Source organism: Aphidius gifuensis, linkage group LG4 (assembly GCF_014905175.1).
Source record: "Aphidius gifuensis isolate YNYX2018 linkage group LG4, ASM1490517v1, whole genome shotgun sequence".
Lineage (NCBI taxonomy): Eukaryota > Metazoa > Arthropoda > Insecta > Hymenoptera > Braconidae > Aphidius > Aphidius gifuensis.
Window position 1 is genome coordinate 3,198,461 of NC_057791.1, and position 22,074 is coordinate 3,220,534.

A 22,074-nucleotide genomic window follows, 5' to 3' on the forward strand; every position below is an offset into this window, starting at 1 on the left:
AGCATAGAATTGTCGAAGGTATAAAATCTACATTTTCAAATAATGTTTCATTTTTTATTTTTTTATATTTTACTTTCATCATTAAGTACTTACACCACCTTGATATATAATCTATGCATCATATAGTTTCATTTCAAGCTTAATTAATAGTCTTTAATATAAGTGGAATTAATGGAAATAAATGTTTTTTTATTTTTAATGAAACACATTTAAATGAAAATGTTATTTTTTTATAATTTCTTATAAAAAACAAATTAATAAAAATCTCTTGAGGTTTTCAATTAGAAAATAATTCATTTTTTTTTTTTTTTTTTTTGTTTCATAAAGTAAATTAAAAACTTTTGAATAAAATAAAATCAACGAATTGAATTTTGTTTTGATTATGTTTGAAAAAAAAAAATTTATATCCCATATTTAGACTTGAAAGTAAAAAATAAAATTGCAAATTGATAAATAATATAAAAATTGAATTTTTACACATGACTAAAAATTGTAGAATTGAGAAAGAAAAATAATAATAACAAATATAAACTAAGTTTTATAAATGTGAACTTTATCAAATAAAAAAAATGACGTATGTAAAAAAAAAAAAGAAATATATATATAAAGGCCTCGAGGTTGTGTACTGACGAAAGCTTTGCGTTTTACACTATATATTTCGCCACCTGTGTGAGCATACCACGAGAAATATATTTCCTCATAAATTTGCTTTAAAAGAAAAAAAAAAAAAAGTAAAATCAGAGGTAGAAATTCGCTTCAGGTGTACATTAAAAAAAAAAAAAATATATAAGCACAGCTTGAAAGTTGTATATATTTTTTGCAAATAAAAACACAAGAAAGTTTTGGAATAAAAACCATTGGAAAAGTCAGATAATACCGCTGATAAAATTTTCCTCCCCTATTTTCATAAAAGCATACATAATTTTTTCCTTTTTTTTTTTTTGTATATGCAATTTAATATTTGTTTTGTATTTATAAACAAAATAAAAAAAATTTTATTCACAAAAATTTTACAGTATTTGAGTTTTAAATTATAAAACTCAACATCTCAACACTTGAAAGAGAAGAGAAATGAAAATTATGATATTTTGTTTTTTCAGGATAATTTTTCAAGTAAAATCTACTCGAAAATTTTCACATACTTTTCTTTCTTTTAATTTAAAAAATTTAAAGAAAAAAAAATTAAATTATCAGTTTAATAGAAGTAAGGTCTGGAAAAAATATAACAATGTTATAAAACATTCGTTGTGAGGTGACTAGCCAAGTCGATGAAATGGTATAATAGAGAGAGCATAGTAATTCTTTTGGTTGCACGGATGCACAAGAGAAGAGAAATTGTTCCGAAACGACACGAAGGAAGTTACAGGAGTAACGGATAGAGTCTTTTAAGTCACTCCTAAGTCTTCTTATCCCCCGGTACCAACGGATGCCCTGCTTTCATCAACTACCCCTTATTCCTATTTTATTTTTTGTCACAAAATTCGCAAAGCACGTCCTTAAAAAGTTCTATTCTCTCGCGACTCTATGAATATCTTTTTCGTATTTTTACTTTTTTTTCACTATTTTCATCATTTTGGCTTCCTGCACTTTTTTTTTTTTTTCGATTTAAAAAAAAAATTATCTTACCAAGTCTAATCGTAATTTTTAAATTACCATAAATTTATACTGAACAAAGCTCACCGAATATAATTGAATAATATAGTAAATAAAAATGACGTGTACATTAAAACAATTGCGAGGAAAAATAATGAATTTTTTTTTTTAATGAAAAATTGTGCAGTGTTGGTTGACATGGAAAAGAAACAATAAAAGCTTTTTAAAATATAATGGTTGAATGAACATTTCTAGTGACGGTCTAAATAAAGTTTTTTCTTTTTTAAATAAAATTAAAATTGTTAATAATTAATTATTCAATCCTATTAATTGAAATATTTTCATAAAAGTACTCGTTACAATAGTGCAGTTTTAATTATTAAGCTCTTTGTTCGGTATTAAATTTATAATAGTTTTTCAAATTGAAAAATTGAAATAAGCGGGTTAAATAAAAAAAAAGGATAAAAAGAAACTTACTTTGTTTGTGGTAGATGGAACACAGAATGAAAAAATAATTTTACGTCTGTCTGTTGGTTGGTTTTGTTGTTAAAAGACATGATGCTTTGGAACATTGCTTTTCTTGAGCAATCAGGTATATCAAGAGAGGCCATGAGTTTCACAAGAAAATTTCCATTTCTTATTTTGCGACGACCTTTTTTTTTTGCCTTTTTTTTCTTGCGAGGATTAGCTTTATGTCAATCCTACGCAACATCTTTTATCTTGTTTTTTTTATTTTTTATTTTTATCTCATCTCCGTCTGTTTCTCAATCATCGACCTCCGCACCCTTAGAGACGTTTTATTCTGTCAAGGCATCACTTGGTGAATACATTACCACCACAAAGAACAGGAGTATACCGGTAATTGCTTTTCTGTAAATTAAGAAAAATTGTCAGTCTTGAAAATATTCACAGGATGGCAATGAGAGATGAAAATATAAAATTTAATGAAATATTTTAACTAGGTCAGTAGAGTTTTATTTAATCAAGAATCTATTTAAGATATATTAATCATTATTTTCATGAGAATAAATAGAAAATTTTTTGTTTTTTTCTTATATATGTATAATAATTAATAAATAAAAATTTTCATCAATTATTTTGAAAGCTAGTTTTTTTTTTTGTATTCAAAGTTTGGCGTTATGTTGCAAACTAAGTACAAAACTCAAAGTAATTTTTTAAATATGTATAAACGATTCGAAAACTTTGTAATCTAAATTGTCAAGTTTAACTTTGATTCAATTTTAAATACTATTGATTATTCAAGCTTCAAATATGAGGTTAATCAAGATAATATTAATAATTTCATAAAATTATAAACCATTATATTTATAAATAATAAAAAAAAAAGCGATTAAATTTTTATTTCAAAAAAAAAAGTTTTCGTTTTTTACCTGTGTTATATAACATGTACACAATGTGCATATCAATTTCCGATATTATTTTCTACTTTTTTTAAATATTTGTTTTTAGTGTGATCCAAACTTTGATGCAATATAAAAACTGACAAGCTTGGAGGCAATAAGCCAATACTATTTAAAAAAATAAAATAACAACGAATACTGCAAGTTTGTCATACAGGTTAGCACACAAGGTTCAATAATATTTTTAAAAGTATGATATGAATCTATAGTATTTCCAATATTATTTTTTCTTTTTTTTTTTTTTTCATCACGTTGAAAATAAAAAATTTTAAATGCGAATATCAGTTATTATTAATCGTTAAAATGCAAAGGTCAATGGAAAAAAAATATATATATATATAAAAACTGTCAAACAAGTTTTTTATTTCTACTTTTTTTATACTCTTGAATTTTATTTGCAAAACTTTTACTTCTTTAAAATAAAATTATCTTTTAAAAAGATGGTATAAAACTGTACAAAAAATAAATCATAAATATAAAAAAAAAGCTTTATTTATAAATAGAGAGAGAAAGTTTTTCGAAAATTCAAAATCAAATGAAATGCAGTTGTTAAACAAATAATGAGAAACGTACATGATGATTGACAAATTTAATGAGAAGTGGTTAATTATAAACTTGATGTAAATAATAATTTATTGTCAATGATAGTGAAACCACACGAGTACCAATTTAATATTCAACATTACACTATTAAAATCCATATAATATAAATTCTTGGCAAAATGCATGAAATTTTTCCAATTTATCTGATGTCATCATTTGTCACATATTCAAAATATACAACTTGGCTCCAAAAAAAATATCAAATGAGTTTGTAAATTATGCATATTGTCTTTTTTATTATTTTTATATTTCATTTTACCGTTCTTATTTTGTTATTTTATTGTACCTACAAATGTGTACCAAAATAACGATATAAATTTTTTTGTTTGCGCCCTTTTTTTTGTTACTTTTATTTATGACTACTTTTTAGGACAACGCCTGAATGAATTGTATCACTAAATATACAATAAAAAAATTTTATGAGAATAGATGTTGAATTTAACATGTAAAACACGCGTTATTTGATTATTTTCAATCCATCTGTACTGATAGTAAAATAAGTTTTAATTAATACAACAAGCCAACTTTTATTATTCATGTTTTGAAAAAAAAAAAAAAATTACATGAAAATTTCTTTTTTGTATTTGCTATAGAAATTTCTTGATCTAGCATTGTCAACAGTTTTATAATTATGGTATCATGATTTTTACATTTGTATCATAAAATATTGCTACAACCAAATGCGAAATTCAAGTGGACAATTCTATGAGAAATATCGATACTATAATTTTTCCCAAATTGATACTATAATGAAGAGTCTTGTTGGCAATGCTAGCTGTATAGTAATATTTTATTTATGGCATGCCAATTAAATTACTGTGAAAATTTGGCGCTCCATAAAGTTTCGAAACAAACTTATATGTATAGTGAGTTCTAAATCTCGTTTTGATGCCTCTCATTCAGATGACATTACGCTCTCTCAAACTGACCCGAATCAACAGTAATCTAAGCAAAGTGTATTTTGACTAAAACTAACTTGTACATATATTTTCATTTTAATTTTACATGTCGATGGGCATAAACTTGAAAACTTAAAACATGATGATGGAACCACATCAAAAACTTGCCAGCTATGAGTTCGACCACATCCATGTGAAAAAAAAAAAAAAATAAATAAAATACTTTCTTATAATATTGAGTGATGAGAAAAACAGGGTCGATATGAGAAAAACCTTTGAATATTTCAATTTGTTGAAATATATTTTTTACTCCAGAAAGTTTTCCCAAAGAAAAAAAATAAAATAAATAAAAACCAAATCAAATTATTAAAAACGAAAAGAGAAAAAGAAAAAATTATCATTTCTATTAAATTAAATAAAAGTAAATATTTGAATATAAAATATAAATAAAAAAGTAATAAAATAATTTTTTTTTAAATAATATTTGTGAAATTAAATAAAAAGATAAATTTACTAATTTATATAAAAGTTTAGATCAAGTGTGAGTTAGATAAAGTACAGATGATAAGAGTAAATTAAATGAATGAGTCAACTTGTTTTATTTTTTTTCTTCTTCTTTTCGTTATATTGAATTACAAAGAGAAAAAAATAGTGAGTAATTGAGATGAGAACAATCCACAAGTGTGCGTTCAATTTTCCTTTGGCATACAATATATATATGAAAAGTCATTTTCTAAGAAGTTCAATTCGCTTGTGACATCACTGGGGTTACACCCTTTCTCCACTTAAATCCTCTCAGTCTCTAGTGAATGCTATTCTGCGGTTTACCTGAAGGAGCTAATTCTCCAGCAAGTGTGGTCTATTATAAACCAAGATAAAGAAGAAAATAAAAAAATATATATATATTTTTTTATGACAAATTTTTTTTTGCGATGCACGAAATGAGAGAATATATTATATTGCAATTTAAAAAAATCATAGCGTAAATATTAATGTTGACTTTCATAAAAAAATTATAAACTTTTTTAAAATTACTTCTTAGTTATTAAAATAATATTTACAATATTTGTCATGTCATTTACATAATGTTAATTTCAAATTTTTAAAAACGAAAAAACATTGTAAAAAAAAAAAATACTAGAGATATTAACAAGACGGATTCATACCAGTGTTAATTATATAGAAAAAAAAATTATAAGAGCAAAAAAAAAAATATGAAATATGAAGCAAAAAAATTTATATCTATATGTGGTTCACTTTGAATTCGAAATCTTTTCATCCATATTTTCTATCTCGGCTATTTATGATAAATTTTTTTTCAAATTTCCTGGGAATATATTTTTTTTTATTTTTCATTTTCTTTTGGTCTTATTCAACCAACCCCAAACGATTTTTCTATCTACTGACCCATCGACCAACTTGAACGAAAACTGTTTTTTTTTCTCCTTTTTAATTTTTTCATTCTTATTTTTTTCCATTAGCTTCAACTTCCGCATATAGTTGTAGCAATGTTTTTTTTTTTTCCTTTCATATACACGAAGAAATTTTTTTCCTTTTTCATTATTATTATTTGTATGATTTTATGCTTCTGGCATATATCCTCTTATTTTCTTTTAAAATCAAATAATACATGTAGATATATTTTATGTACTATACTTATTTTCTCATATACTTGGATTCTCATTTGTTAAGATACTATTCATATCTTGTTTTAACATCAACTTTTGTTAGAAACGCGACTTCTCGAGATTTCTCAAGCTTCATGAAACCCTCTGGCATTTTATGTTCTTAGTGACTTTGTATTTGAGTACTTATGTTCATATACATTTACTGATACTCAACTATGTTAGATAAGCAAGTTTTCAAAATATCTATGTACTAAAAATTAAATTGAAAAATGAAAAATCATCATTATCATCAGCATGGAAAAGCTATAGATTTTTTCATCAATTTCCTGGCATACATAATAGATATAAAATGTATCTGTGTGTTTTAATATCCAGGTCAGTAAATAACCAATTAAAAATACGTCAATATATTATTAATTTACCACTAAAATTTTTTAATAATATTGTCAATGTAATTTGAATTTTAATATTTATTGAATTACTATAATATTTGTATAAAATATCGAATTAAAAATTTGGAATTTTACCGATATTTTAATCATTTTATTACACTCTTCATGTATCGCATATTTTTTGTAATAGTTTTAGTGTAAAATAAACAGCTATTTCAAAGTTGCAAAATGAAAAATAATTTGATAATTTTATTTTACACGCGTGTTATATAAATTTGTTCATAAATGTATTTAACTGAAGAAAAGTTTTCTAGCCATTAACCCAGATTTGAAAAAAAAACAAAAAATTTAGGTCGATTGAAATATTGTTTTATTAAAATATTTAAATTTATATGTATATGCGTGTATGATTAAATCAAATCATGTAAAATAAACGTAATATAGTAGAGTAATATCATTTTAGTTGGAAGGAAGCAAGTCAGCATTCTAAATCGTTCTCTCATATCCTTGATATTATCCGTGTAATAAAACGATATAGAGGTTCAGGTTAATTCAAGAATCTTTAGGGCTAGACTATCGTATGACAAACTAAGTCAAAGATCACGTGTATACTAACACGTGTATATATATATTCAGGATATATGCTAATTAGAATTTCGTAATTCTCTATCTATCTTTATCATTCTCTTGGCACCTTTATACACTACCAGATTTGACATTGGTTTGAGAGAGGATTTAATATCAGTTCATATGAACCAATAACCGTAAATTTACCAGCCTCAGAATCTACTTTTATATATAATAAATCTACATAACGAATTAATCATATTAATAATTTTCTTGAAATTTAATTTAAAAATCATTGAATTAATAATTTTCTTGTAAATTTATAAATTTATAAAAATTATATATATAAAAGAAACCTGTTTTTTTTTTTTTTTTCTTTAATTGCAAAGTAGGTATTGCATAATTTTAATAAAATTACAAATGCAAAATTTTATGCTGAATATAATTTGTAATTGTAAAATCGTTCAGCTTGAAATGTATTATAGTATTGATTATTTATTTATTTTTTTCTTCTAAATTTTATTTATATTTTTTATAGTTAGGTATGTATATTTTTAAATTTTAAAATAGCTATCTGTGTACAAGTAAATATTTCATGTAAAATTATGCTAAATAAAAAGTGCAACCGAGTTTATGGACTTGTGATATTGCAAGTAATTTAAGTACAAAGAAAAAAGGTATATGTAAATGTGTAAAATGAATGTTGTAAATATTTTTTTAGAAATACCTTTGAAAAAAAAATTAAAAGTATTTCTATATACTAAATTTTTTTACATTTTACAAAGTTTCTTAACTCGAGTGATCTTTTTCCAAAGTTTTAAAATAATTGTCAAAATTAAAAGAAAATTAAAATAAATATAACTAACATTTTGTTTAAAATAGCTTAAAACTTATTTCAATTTGCCTGATTAATTTAAAAAATATCTACTAATGCGTTTTTGTAAGAAAAATAGATTAAAAAAATTTTTTTTTAAACATGTATATATGAATTGCAATAATAAAATAGTAATAATAAACATAATTTACGACACTGATGTTGATGGAAAAACAATAAGAGAAATAACAAACTAAAAGTGTTATAAATTTTCTAAAAAAATACCCAAGTAAAGGTACATATTGTAATTCAAAAATTTCGAGAATGCAAGATATTTTGGATGTCGCTTTGCTTGAACTTAAATTTACATTCCTACTTCCTCAACATCGCCATAAAGACAGTGACAACAATGAAAACCATAAATCGATCTTGAATAGAATACATGTTTACGACTATGTGTCCTATTGAACTCGCATGTCGCAATCAATAAAAAAAAAAAGAAATGATGAAAATAAATAAATAATAAAAAAAAACTATCGATCGTACACAATTTGATGATGTATCTAGTGTTCAATATAAATTCACGAAAATATATACATGACTATATACAATGTTTAAGTGACACAGAGGATATGGAAAGAATGACCATAATATACAATCTAGTCATAACACGGAAATATAAATATTGATATATATTTGTTGGTCTTTAAATTTTCTATTCAGTTAAAAAAAAATAATAAAAAAAAGCACATTATTAATATTCAAAATAAATAAATGTATTTATCATTTTGAAATATAGTTTAATATTATTAAAATATACATACAATATTTAAATTGTATATAAAAAAAAAATAAATAAATAAGTGAAAAAGTAACATAGTTCAACAATAAACGTTGCAAAGTTTAGTGCTTCATCACGGAAAAGTTATATTGCTCATCACAGAGATGAGAAGCCTTAAGGCCGACACAAACTGAGCAATGACTGAAAAGTCATCTTTCCCTTTTAGACTAAAACCATGACTGATGTACAAGCATTTTATTCAGCTCTTTCCAACAAAAAAAAAAAGAAAAAAACAATGTAAAAATAAAATAAAACTTCAAACGATACCACTTGGAAAAAGTTATGCTTAAATTTTTCATTTGGAAACATAACAAATAAAAAAATATAATGATTATATAACAAAGCTCATATTGTTGTTGTTTCCAGTAAATAAAAAAATGTATTGTTTTTGTTTTGAAGATTTAGTTCTAAATCAAATTTTCATTATAAAATTATAAACAATTGTTGTATAAGTAAATTAGGACAGTTGCGTGTGTATTTTAGTTGACAAGTGTAACAATGGGACCCTTACAATAATAAAGCAAAGTAATATTGGTTGGCCACAGGCACGCGACCGAAAATGAACCTTTTGTTGCCATATTTTCGCGATATTCGTGACCCGGAAAACCATCAAGAAAAAGCTTCAAATAAAATTAGAAAATATTTCAACATTTATTTTTTTTTTTTGACCCTACTAACTCATACAACAAAAAAAAAATAATATATATATATATATATATAAAGATTGAAAAAGCACCGTTATTTAACTGTATCTTTTTTTTCTGTCTACCTGCCAAAAAATATTCTAAGCAATAATGAACATTTGTTTGAAAAAAATATAATTGCTTTTTTTTTTCCTTCAAGAATGAATGTTTGTTAAATTTTTTTCTGTTTAAATAATACAATCATTTTCTGGATTATTTTTCATATTAATAAATTTGTTATTCTTGTTTTTCTTTGAAAAAAACTCCTGGTAATTTGTACTTGGTATAATACAAAAAATATTACATTGCAATTAGAGGTACAGTCATTTTTTTTATCAAATATTTTCTTGTTTTTTCTTTGAGAATAAAAGTTACAAACATTTAATTCAGACACATCATATTTTTTATTCTTACTATTCTTTATGAAGCTAAAAGTCAAAAGTAAAGGTAAAAAAAAAAAAGAAAAGAAAAAAAAAACATTGACATAACAACTTTTCCGAGTTAAAAAAGAATTTTATATCTCAATCCTGAAGCCATGGTCAACATTAAAAACGTTCATATTTCAATTGTAAAAAATAAACTCAAAGCGTCTTTAGAATAAATGTGTATTTTGCGATGAGTTTTTCACGCCATTGTTGGAGTTTCTTATCATTAAATTATCTTCGAGTAAAAAAAGCTTTATTACTTTCTCGTATTATTATTATTATCATCATTTTTTATCGCATTATTTCTTTTTAATCATTATCTATTGTATTTATTCAAATTTATTTCTTTTACAATAATACTAATGATAAGAAATTTTTCCACTCTATTATTCATAACAATTGAAACAATTATATTGAATGACTCTTTGAAACATGTTCAAGTGTAGTATGAACTTGTATAAATTGAATGATGTAAAATGATGAAGCCAATGCTTAAGGGCAAATATGAAAATGATGAAGCACGAGCAACTGAGCAAAATTCAACGATAACAATTTCTTGATAATAAAAAAAAGAAAAAAAATTGGAAAACCTCAGAGTATATACTTGAGAAAATAAAAATGAAAATAAGAAAAAATAAAAAAATTAAATGCGAGCAAGTGTGACGAGTCGACATATATATGTGTACTTAACTAAAAACGAATGAGACCAGAAACGTCAGATTTGCTACGTCGTTAAGAAATCTTTAAGAAGTTGCCAGAGGCTTGGTCGCAACGCTGCTTTTATTTCGATAAAAATCTGCTGAGAATTGAATTTTATTCACCGTGTCAACGTGTTAAAAAAGGGAAACCCCCAAAACTTTTTAGGTGGTTGGTTTAATTTGACATTATTACTGTGTGTATACATTTATAAAAAAAAAAAAAATTCATATCAATTTTTTATAAATGATTTCATAAGAGTTGGAATAAAAATGATGATGTTTTAATAATTATTAAATTTTTGGTTGTTATATTTATGCAATGAGGATAGCAAAAGTGAGCTTGAAAATTATTTGTTCAGTTCTAGTTAGAAGATAAAATAAATAAAATAAAAATGAGGCTGGCTTTGAATAGGTCATGCTACTCTCTTTCACCTCATCACCCACTTTGAACGTGCTTTAGAAACACATTCGGTGGGATGTTTATTTTAAAATACTGTGCCACTGAAAAATTACAATTTCAATACTCATTTTAACATGGTTTTTTGGTTCATATTTTCAACCCAACAAATGTACAGTTACAATTTATATTTTTTCCTAGACAACAAAAAACATTGTGCTATCTCGTTTTCAATTTTTAAACTAGCACTACTATCATTGATAAAAAAATTATATATATGTGCACAAAAATTGCACAAATTTTTTGCCAAGGTCCCGAGTGATTTTTCTAAGGGGGTTTTGCTAACTCTATGTGGACCTAATTTAACTTGCTAGTTTAAAACCATAAAAATGAAATATATATAAATAAAAAAACATAATAAATTATATGTGAAAAAAAAATTCTCCAGTTGTATATGTGTTTCGTATGATATTAAAGCAATAATAAGCTCGTATGTGATACATAAAATAAATAAAAAAATAACAGCAGGCGATTCTAAACGAAAGCTCAAAAGATAAAGGGTACAATGACTTCGACGTGGGTATAGAGCTATTAATTACGTTAACGGTCGTGCTTATGTGTTTATCAGGGTCGTTTTTTTTACTATCCTCGCCAACCCCCCTCATAGGTATATCTCTCAAACAACATACGGTTATTCTCTCACCAGAACAAGAATTTCAAAAACAAGAGACAAATATAATTTTATCAGGCATAAATATACAAGAATTATTTAAGCATATAAATAAATCCAATAAATATGTCGCATGTTATTTTAAAATGTTAAATAGATGAATAAAAAATAAATACATAAATAATTTTGTGATTATTTTTTAGTTTTATCACTTGTATATATTTATCTATTTATTTAATTGTTTTTTTCATTCATTTTTTATTCATTTATTCATTTGTTCATTTATTTATTCATGTATTTATTTATTCCATTTTATTTTTAATTATTTTTCTATTCTCTATTCAATTATATTGTTGTTTTTTTTTTTTGTTTTTCATGATAATGAATTATTTGTATTATCACAATTCTTGTTAACAAGATTAATTACTGTTGCTTTTTTTTTCTCGAAATAATAATGACATTTTCAACAACAAATATCATCTTTATATAATGGTATATAATTTATTGTATTTTGCATGACAGAAATTCTTGTACAACTGTACAATGGGTATGAGTATGAGACACTCATCGTAAATCATTCAGAGGCAAAAGTTTTCCACTTACGAGGGTAACGTGCTCTCGAGAATTGCTAGTTATATTCCCGAGAGTGATATAACCTGTGTTTTCTCAAACTATACATACACATCTCTTATCACTTTATAGAAATAAATAGATATACAAAAAAATAAATAAAATAAAAACAAAAATAAAGTTTTAAAAAAAAAATAACTCTAATCAATTTGCCAGAGCTAAACTATTTTATTTTTATAAATCTAATAGTATTATTTTTCAATTAAGAAACACTTTGTGTCACATAAAGATATATATATGTATATATAAAAAGGTATAAAGTGAAATAAAATATAGGGGTTAAAAACATAAAGTGGTAAACGATACAAGTGTTCAGAGAAGCGAAGAAATTGAAAGAAGAAGCAGGGGTAGAAAATAATATAAAATAAAAAATGGGTAAGGGAGTTGAAATAAAAAAAAAAAAAACAACAACAACAACATCAGAGATGTTTGAAATGACACAAAGATATTTCAAATGATAAAAAAAAATTGAAATAAACTATCAGCAAAAGAAAAATGACGGGGTTGAAATTAAAAAAAATAAAATAAAATAAAAACGAATAAAAATGACCATTAAAAAATAAAAAAAAATAAAGTAATCGAAGCTTTTAAGCAATATACATTCTATATTTTTAAAGACAATTATTTTACCATTCAATAAAAGTCGAAGGTAAAAAAAAGGAATAAAAAGAAGAAGAAAAAAGAAAAATAAAAGTATAGAAATAAAGAAAATGCACGCTTTTAATTAGCGACAATTCGTTAGATCGATATATTCACGACCCCGATTATCGTGTGGCTTAATTGCTTTTTCAAGTATTGAACACACGTATACATCGTTAAGAGTGGTATGTGAATATAGTAAAAGAGATAGAATACAAAATGAGAGAGGCTGCAAAAGGATGACGTATATGCGTTGGGGTCATATATAGTTTGATGTTTCATTTCCTAACGACCCAGATCAAAAGTCATCGTACTGACAATCTAATCTACTCTGACCTTACTCATGATATTGTTTTTATTTTTAAAATTTATATTTTTTTTTTTTACATATTCGTTAACCAATGAAGTGAAACATCTTCTGGTCAACATCCAAACAATTCATTTATTTGACTTTAAAATATATATCGAATCAACGGATCGTAAAATAATATTAAATTGAAACTTTAAGGAGTACAGGCAAACGGATAGTCAGCCGAGAAATAACGACAAGTAAAAATTCAGTTAAGTAGGTTAACAAAAAAGTTTTAAAAAAATAAATTCAACAAAGATTCATTTGTTGGTGTTAAAGTTGTCAAAGATGAAAACAAAAAAAAAAAAAAAAATGATATACATAGTATGCACTTGTTTGTTCTTTGTAAGAAGTTGAGATTGTCAACATTGAACGTATAACAAGGATAACTTTGTTTTGCAGAAAAAATAAAATAATATGAAAAAGCAATTTATTAAAAATAATAAAATGAGATGATTGTCAGTAACGATGTAGATATAAATGTTAAAAATATAAAATATATCAGTAATACTGATAAAAAATAGGGAAAAAAAAATAAAAACTCAAGAGGTCACCCGTGAATGTGGAAATTTAAAATTTATGATACCAAGATCGACAAAATTTGCTGGCTCATTTATTGTGCTAAGGTATATATATATATATTTTAAATTTAAGTTGGCTCGTCGAGATAATTTTTAAAGAGCACGATGACAAAATAATAATAGAAAATAAAATGACAAAAAAGTCGTACTTAAAATCATTGATCAATGAAAAAATTTTAAAAAAGAAAAAATTATTTTATCACGTTTTATCATGTACTTATATACAAAAAAAAATAAAAATAAAAATAAATCTATGCTCAAGTTTTTTGAAAAGTTTTTTTGGTGGATCAGTTCTCAACTCAGAGACATACATGTAATCTTTGGAAAAATAAAAAAGTTTGATGCGTGTGACGAAGAATGATACGGCAAATTTGGCTTTTCAAGGAACTTTGAAAATACGTGATTTGATGTAAACTTTGGCAAGTTCGTGATCAGAAAAATCCTAATAATACTTTCAAGCAAACATATTGGTTCAATATATATTTTTTTTACGATTAATTGTCGATTAATATGCAACATGACATTTAAAACAAATGTCTTTACAATGTTTATTTCTTATTTTTGTATGAAAGTGATTTATGTGCACTTTGAAATCATTCGTTTTAGTTTTTTTTTTTTTAGTTTTTACATTATAAAACTCAGATATATATCCAGTTGAAAAATAAAAATATATATATGTGAATAAAATTTAAAAAAAAAAAAAAAACTTCAGGGTTAACCCAATAGGGATAAGCACAAACATGTAACCGAGAAACATGGATGATGTGTTGCTCGCATTACCGGTCTTCCTTCCGTCGTTCAACAAAGTATACGCTTGATAAACTTGCAATGTCTAAGACCTTCATCAATCTTTGTCTAACATATATGTACGATTTTCTCATGTGTCCTAACCATCAGCCAGAACTCAACTATCTATACAACATCAACCGAAGAAGGAAAAATAACCCCCTCATCATATATCTACAGATATCCATTTTTTCTTTTTTATTTTTTCATTTTAAAAACTCATAATTTTCATCCTTTTTTTTTTTTTTTTCTTCTACCTCACACAAAAATACTCAAAAATAAATGAGCCACAATACAAAATGACAAATGTTGATGAAAAAATAAAACACAAAAAGATAAATATAAAAGAATTTTGCAAATTGCTATACAAATGTGCAACCGTTACTTCAATGTCAACACAAATATAACTATAAAAATTATAATATATAAAAAAAAATTTACATATTAAAATTGTTATATTATTTTGAATTGTCACCGAGTTCTATTCTCATCTCATATAAATGCAACCAGTACTTTCTCATGACTGAGTATTTGTCATTTTGTTGGAGGCACATGTGCGTGTTTTATTTTTTGTACTAAACAGTTTGTAATCCATTATATTGTTTGAATAATCAGATAATAAAATAATATACGTATATATAAATGTGATTAAAAAAAGAATAAAAAAAAAATTATTTTTAAATTTAAAGTTGTCGTGTATTGTGCAAACATTCAATTTGTAAAATGTAAAATTAAACAGAGTGTAAATAAAAAAAAAAAAAAAAAAAAAAAAAAAAAGAGTATATAATATGTGTGTCATGTCAACAATTTAGTCAAATGCAAATTTTAATCAATCATCATTTTAAATATACACCTGTTTGACTCAACTTCATTGCAATGTTTTTGCATTAGCACTCATTTGGATACAGATGGTGCAATGGAGCTTTAGTAAGTAACCAAGAAACCTCTTAATGGTGTACCAAATTGTATAGCCCAAGATGTTACCCAAGCATGAAGCTTGGTACCTAGTTTTCACACCTTCGAAAATTCACCAATTTGTACATTTTAATGCCAACACCTTTGCAAAACTCAAATGCATGACGAAATGTATTTTAGTGCTTTGAATTAATGATTAGTTTTTTTTTTTTTCGCTTTAGTTATTTATTTTACGAGTTTCAAACTTTATAAATAATTTTTTTCTATTAACTTTGACCTGCTATTGTAGTATTGATCAAAGTGAATGACTTTATAGTTTCTCAATTTTGTACTCTGTATATTTTATTTTTTTTCATTATTTATTTAAAAAATTTTCCAAGGAAAAAATTAAATAAATAACCAAAAGAAATACATGAAAAGCTAAACGTCTCAAGAAGAAAATGCGACATTATTATAAGCTCTTACTTTAAAAGGGAAAAAGCTCTAAAAAAATGGTCAAGTTATTTTAAAAAATTTATAATTTAAAAATACTTGTACAATGATATATCAATTTTTAAAATGAAAATATTGATTCAATAAATATATATTTTTTTTCTCTTCAAATGTATAATATTACTGTAAATTTCTACTACATTGATAACAACACCGATATATGTATGTATACCTTGTTATTATTTATAATAATATAGTACCTTGAAAATTACATAGAAAAAAAATGAACGCGTTTATTTTTCCGTCAACCGTAATAATTCATGTAAGACTTGTATTGCTAAAAGCAGACATGAGCTTACATGTAAAAACACAATACAATGTTTTATGCTTTTTGCACTAAAAAAATTAACGTTTTAGTGATGAAAGTTCATGTGACTTGTATCGTGACAAGCAAGTCTATGATCTTGGTAATGGTAAAAACATAAATATAAAAAAACAAAACAAAAAAAATGAAGTAATAGTAAAAAATAAATAGAACGAAAAAGAAAATATATAGTAAGCGAGTTGTTAGAGAAGTAAAAAAAAAGACATATCAACTTACGTGTGGTCACTGATGCTACGTTGTCTTTTTTCCAAAAGAATATTATTTTTTTCTTTTTGATGAAAGCTCTGTGAATGACATCAAGATATCCTTGGTTAGTTCATCGTCAAAGAAAAAGAATGGTTACAAGCTGGTAGACGCGACTGTCATTCCAATGATACCATACTTGCTACAACCATTTACCATCAAATGCATCATCTCCAAGTGGGTGTGTCAGACAACTTTTGTATAGCTCTGAGAAAAGAGTGACCACATACTTAAGCATCTATCTCACGTATCTTACTGGTCGCTGATCGTTGGACACCTATATCAGAATACTTCGATTGTTTGGTTAACAATAGAATTGCTGAACAAAGAAGACGATGGACATAAATGAGGTTGAGTATACCTGGAAAAAAAAATTAAAAATATATATAGTTCATGAGTCTTGATTACAAATATCTAATAAAAATAAATCATAAAATTTAATAATAAACAATATATATATTCAATAAATTATTAGGTAATAATTTATTTGCTTTTTTTTTAACAATACGTTTTCTTTTATATAAAATTTACAAAAGATTTTTAATTAATCAAATGAATTAAACTTGTAAAAGTTGAAAACAAAATTTTGTACTGATCGGTTTTCGTTTGGCAATGTTGGAAGACAAGGTATAGATAATTTAATTAAGTCTTTTTATCATTTTTATTTTTTTATTTTTTTCAAAAACAAAGTTTTTTCAATGGTTTGAACAAAAGTAGCTACATTGCCAGTCCATAATGTAAGTAAGGTCTTCGTGATGCATTTTTTTTTTTTATACTTTGACTATATAACTATATATCTAATTAAAAGAGATTTGTTCCAGAGTAAGCGCGCGTTGACGGAGTACCATTTTTTTTTTTTTATTATTTTTTTTTGCTTTCATACTTTAAGGCAAAACTTAATGAAATTGCTCATAAGTAAAACCTTGTTTCTATGTGGTGAATAACAAGACTAAGTCTCATTTAATTTTTATTTATTTTTAGTATAAATATTATCGCTATTATGAATTTACCGTAGATAATTAAATCTGTATGATTGCGTTGACATATTTAATTATTTATTTAAAAAATTTTCAATGAGTGTATAGATGATAAATTTTTTAAGGCTTTCGTAATATATTTTTAGTTGAAATAACTAGAGTACCAGAAAGTATATAGAGACATAAATGTTTGCAGTGATGGAAGCAGGGGTTGAAAATAGAGAAAGCCAAATATTGGGGTCGTCGAGGAAGTTATGAATGCGATACACAGAATCAAACTTACTTTGCTAGACACGCTTGTACATAGTGCAATTCAAAATGTCTGTATCTATTCAGGAATTCATTAGGTTCGATTCTCCTACATATAGCCTACCCAGGTTGATTTATGTTGGATCGTACAGATGTCGAACCTTTTCTGGAATGTTGCCTTGGCTTTCCACGGGTAATATAAATATAGATATATTTTTTGTATGTGAAAGGAAAATCTATATGGACACTGTGAGATAGAAATAATATCATTGAGTATTCGAGTCCAAGCCTTCTCTCGACCAGATTTAGCAATCTTCCACAAAACTAAATCTCCCTTTTCATCCATCAACTTTTGTGGGGCTCTATAACTCTCGAATTAACGAGGTTGTATTCATGATCTTATTATATATATAGTTTAACACGCATGTAATAACAAACTACTAATCACAAAAAAAAATTAATAAATAAAGAAGATGTAACAAATATATAAGGAAAAGTTTTGATGTATACAAAATTTTTATAAATGATATTTTGGAATATTTGTATTTAATTAGTTTTCGAAAATTTAATGAAACATTATATTGAAGCAAAACCTCAGAATTTATTTATATATATAAAAACTTTTTTGATTTTATCCAATAGTTGAGAAATTCCTAACGATAAACAACGCAAATTTTCATAATATATCAAATGGAATTTGAAGTGGTCATGGAAGTAGGTTGAAAACTGATGCAAATATGGAGAGTAACAAGAGGAAAAGAGAGAGAAAGAGAGGAAAGGTTAAGCCGAGAGATCGGCCATCATGCATTGGCGGCCACAGGAAGAGCAAATACGCGTGCCACACTTCTCTTCCGAGTTTTCAACAACCGTATCCGCCTGTAACCACTGATAACTGAGAATATATGGAAACTACATATATACTTTAGCCAATATGAATACGTCATGATTATTTCAAATGCATAAATAAATGTTAAATCTCATTAATAAAGTATATTACATTAAAATATTTAACTATATTTATTCACTAATGTATGTTTTAAAGTATGTAAAAAAAAATAAATCATCTTTAAATAAAAATAAAATTCATTTTCTACTAAAGCAGCAAATGATGAAAAATTAAAATTAATTCTGTACTTTAAATAAGACATCTTTGATAAACTTTGCAAGCTCTGTTAATAGGATATTTTTTTTTTTTAATCATGATAATTACAAGCAAACAAAATTTTCTCTTTAAGATATTCATAAAAATTTGATAAATTCACGATCGAGATAAAAAAAAAAGATTATATGTAATCTTCTTGTTGTTTGTTAAAATAAAAAAAAATATTTAAACAATATATACTAGATGAATGAAAATGCTATTTAAAAAAATAGTTCAAGTAATTTTAAAAAATCATGTGTAATCCAATAAAAGCGTTAGAGTATTTTAGATTTTGCAATGACAAAGATAAAGAGAATGTAAATAAAAATAAAGTGTTTAAAAACAGATGGTATAGTATAAAAAACATTTTACAATTTGTCCAGTGACTGAAAACTACAGACAACTATGTAATTTTCACAACCAAAAAACATCTTGTATTTAAAACTATATATAAAATATACATCAGACAAATGTAAAATTGTAACTTATTATCTGTTTAAAACAGAAGGCCATGCTACCCCAAACTCAGCACCATATCAAATAGTGAGTTGAGTATTTATCCTTCTCCTTTTGCAGGCAATTGTAAGTACGATTCAAGTCGCATACCTACACCATCTCTACAATTTCCCTAACAAAATACCACTGCCAAACTTATAATCACACTAAAGAAATAAGAAAAGATAGCTTTAGAGACAAGAAATAATAATAATTGCCCCTCGTAAAAAATATCAAGAGTCTAAAAGACATGAGACAAATGGTTATAGAAAAGGGTTGAATAAAAAATATATATGTATATTTTTAAAAAAATCACACTTTCTAATTTATAGTATCATATAAGTATTATAAATACTTTTTTATTATTAATTTTTCTTTTTTCAAACTTAGTATGAAAGAAAAAATCTTTTACCTCTTAAAAAATTAATTAAATAAAACACCATGACAATAAAAGTCACTTTGAAAATATAAAAGTAGTAGGTTTTTTTTTTCTTTTTTTTTAGATTAAAATTTTTATTTTACTATTATACTATTATTTTTTTTTTTTTCAATAATTTTATTTTTGTACCCAGCGTATATCCATAGAGCCTCCTTCATAAAGCGATAATTGCATCGTAACCGCAACTCTTACACTCGCTATTATTAATTTTGTCCTCCTTGAATTTATGCTGTTCTATATAGTATACACGCTGTGATTATAATTAATTTTTTTTCTTTTTTTTTCTTTAGGACTGTAATATAATTGTCATTGACATTAATTTTTTACTTGTACCGAAAAAAAAAAAATATTAATGCATGCTGTTTTTTCTTTTACACACATATTACTCAACAAAATGAAAAATTATTTTTTTTGACTAATTTAAATTTTATTATTTTAATTATTATTATTACTTGATAAATTATTTAAATTGTTCTTTTTTTTTTTTTAATCGATTTTCAAAGTTAACGCTTATGTGTTTTTGATGTGAATAAGTGAGTTGTTAATTGGTTTGAAAACGGTAATTAGTGTGAAAATTGGTGACACAAATGTGACACAAATGCATTTCAATTTAAAATAAATAAAAAAAATACAAATATATTTAAATATATAAATGTTTGATTCAACTGTATTTCAATACAATGTGAGAAATTCATGTTTGTCCAACAGGCAAATTCAATACCCGCTGTGTGTTACTATGATGTTGGAAAATAAATTAATAATAATGGTGCCACTTCACCACCACCAAATTTCCCAGGTGACATTTTCGCACTGGGACAGTTTTGGTTATAAATACGCTTACAATAATTATTATCACCTGCGACATAACTGGGTTGGACAATGTTCCATTAATATATATAGATATAAATTTATAAATTAAAGCCTATTTTCCTATTTTTTTTTAAAGAAAAAATTCTCCTACAAAAACGTATCAGTAGATATTATATTCAATGTATCATTCATCCACGTTATAATTATGTATCGCTTAATATAAAAAATATTTTATTTGAAAATGCATTTAGATTATTATATTTATTAATTGTTTTTCCAACAATCAATGTGTATATATAGTATATTATGAAAAGCCCTTATGTGTATAATAAAAACCTCAGTCACAAGTCTACATCATAAATCATTATCTTCCTCAATCGTGAATTTGCCCGTCGTAGACACAATCTTGGGTCATGAGCCATAAGACATCGCTACATCTTACTGTACACCGATCTAAATCACGAGCTTGCGAAGGGCATCTTTGCCATTACAGACAATCTTGGGTTATGAGCGATGAGACAACACTGACAATCACTCATAACTCGCGATATTAATTATGAAAAATTATAATTTAAATATCAATATTATAATCATCACATCGTGTGACATCCTTCTCAAAGTGCATTATTTATAATCAAATTTTGCATACTATATATGTATATTATATAGAGTCAAACTTTATATTATACAAAAATATATATATACATGTCTATGGCTGCGAAGTGTCGGAAAAACAACCCCAAGCACGACAAGTGCAAAAAATAATTAACTCAGTGCAGTTTAATGTGCACAAGTCGGAAGGTGTTTTATTTAAACGGAAATCCAGATTTATTATCTGCTCAGAATTTTTTATCATTTATATATTCTACACTGTACATTTTTTAATTGAGAAAAATCTCATCTTTTATTTCATTATTATTTTATAAAAAAAATTTTCTCTATATTTTTCCGTTTTAATTAATTCCATCATCGGTTTACTTTGACGTGAATTAACTATCATTGAAAATTATACATTAAAAATGTATTTAATCACATGTATTTCAAAGTATATCAACTTTTTTATATTTATTTAATATTATTATTGAGGTAAAAAATTGTCATTGCATTGATACTGATTGCGATAAATATTGCCGTAATTTGATTCAATTTTTATTATTACGTAGGATGGAGAGCTGAATTTCAAGTCTTTTTTTTTTTATTGATTTCTTTCTAAAATATTAATAACTGGTAGGAGTCTCATTGATCAAGTATTTCTGTGTTTTTTTTTTTTTTTTTTAAATTATTTAATCACTTAGCGTGTGTCGACATGACCGCATGTGTGAATGAATGAATTTTATTTTATTTGAATCCTCAGCTGCATCATAAATTATAT

General features: G+C 25.0%; 1 long non-coding RNA gene across 2 annotated transcripts in view; it reads right to left on the reverse strand.

Annotated features, from left to right (window-relative positions):
- The window catches only part of LOC122854538, a 50,987-nt gene that overhangs the window by 22,124 nt on the left and 6,789 nt on the right, over positions 1-22,074 (reverse strand). For both annotated transcript variants that reach the window (XR_006373976.1, XR_006373975.1), the window contains exons 3-4: positions 16,565-16,952; positions 2,071-2,463 (exon numbers count right to left, since the gene is read on the reverse strand). This is a non-coding gene — a long non-coding RNA (uncharacterized LOC122854538). The remainder of the gene's footprint in view (positions 1-2,070; positions 2,464-16,564; positions 16,953-22,074) is intronic.